The following is a 1,353-nucleotide window of genomic DNA, read 5'->3' as shown; positions in this document are numbered from 1 at the left end:
CACTGTTTGTTTGTTTTTAATCTTGGTTTCCCTTGCATTACAATACAGAGTAGACACTGGAGAGGGAGAGAAAGGAATAGTCAGAAACATCACACTAGAAGGCTTATAAATCCGTCTTCTGCCTATGACTGATTGGAATACCTAAAATGGGGCTGCAGAGTACCCAGTGAACACGGCTTCCTGCAGAGCCTTTGCAGTACATAAAACTATAGGTAGAAACCGGAACCACATCCAGATATCCAGAGATGAGAAATCTCCACTTAAAAGGCTGAACAGACCAGCCTGGAGCAGCTAGAAGAATAAAAGATACGTCTTGAAAGAAAGACCTGCAGTAAAAATGGAGGCAGATGGACTGTTACTACAAGAACAAACAAATCGCTTCCCTAGGAAACATCAAGGCAAGTGGCCAGGTCCTCTCAACACAAACCCCCTTCCAATATTAAGACTCAATGGAAATGCACGCTCTGATTGGTGACCACACACATCACCGATGGGGAGAAGTGGGGTAAAAGCAGCAATGAATCGGCAAGCTAAACCCTACAATGTTCAGTGGACTTCTGTGGACCCAGTTGGGGACCTGGTTGGCAAGCAGTATGAGGAGGCCTGGGGACTCTTGGGCCCAGAGTCAGTGGAGTTGCCATGGAGGACTCGAGAGGAGAGTGGAGCTACTGGCTGACGGGAAGAGAGGGCATGTGCACAGGAGTTCCCACACTTGCAGATGATACCCACGTGACCTAGACCAGATGACTGGATGATCGGAGCTCAACCAAGAGAAGAAAGAAGAAGGGGGGAGGGGGCGGGAAGAGTGAGCTGATACAATCTGATGAACTTGACCTATACATATGGAGCAGCAACTCAAAAGAAGGAACAAGTCCTTACAGCAAGAATCATTCCCACCCCCTCCACACACAGAGTGGACGGAGATGGGCAACTTGGACATTGGATACTCAAACGGGGAGAGGGGGGGACTACAAAGGCAAGAAGTGACTGGCTTACAAGATTTACAAGAGGGAACCTAGTGCTAGGGAGCATGGAGGAAGGCAGAATGTCTAGTGGGTACTATTCAATCTGTCTGGGCGGAACTGATGAAAGGAAATACAGATAGGTAACTCATGATACTGTAGTGAATAATGTTTATCAGGACGGATTATGAGGGTTGGAAATACAAAGGCAGACGTTTTGTAATAAGGAAGGGAGTGATTAATTCTACAGGCTAGGAGCGGAGGTCTCTGGGACCATCAATGGAGAAGAGCCGAGAGTGGGACCCTACCCAGGGAAACAGAGATGCCTAAGATGGAGACAGAGACAATGACATGGAGTAATGAAGCGGCTGGGGACTTTGGATCCAGAGAG

This window comes from Chrysochloris asiatica, unplaced genomic scaffold, assembly GCF_000296735.1.
Source record: "Chrysochloris asiatica unplaced genomic scaffold, ChrAsi1.0 scaffold00051, whole genome shotgun sequence".
NCBI classification, from domain to species: Eukaryota; Metazoa; Chordata; class Mammalia; order Afrosoricida; family Chrysochloridae; genus Chrysochloris; species Chrysochloris asiatica.
Note: the sequence above shows the minus strand (reverse complement) of the source record.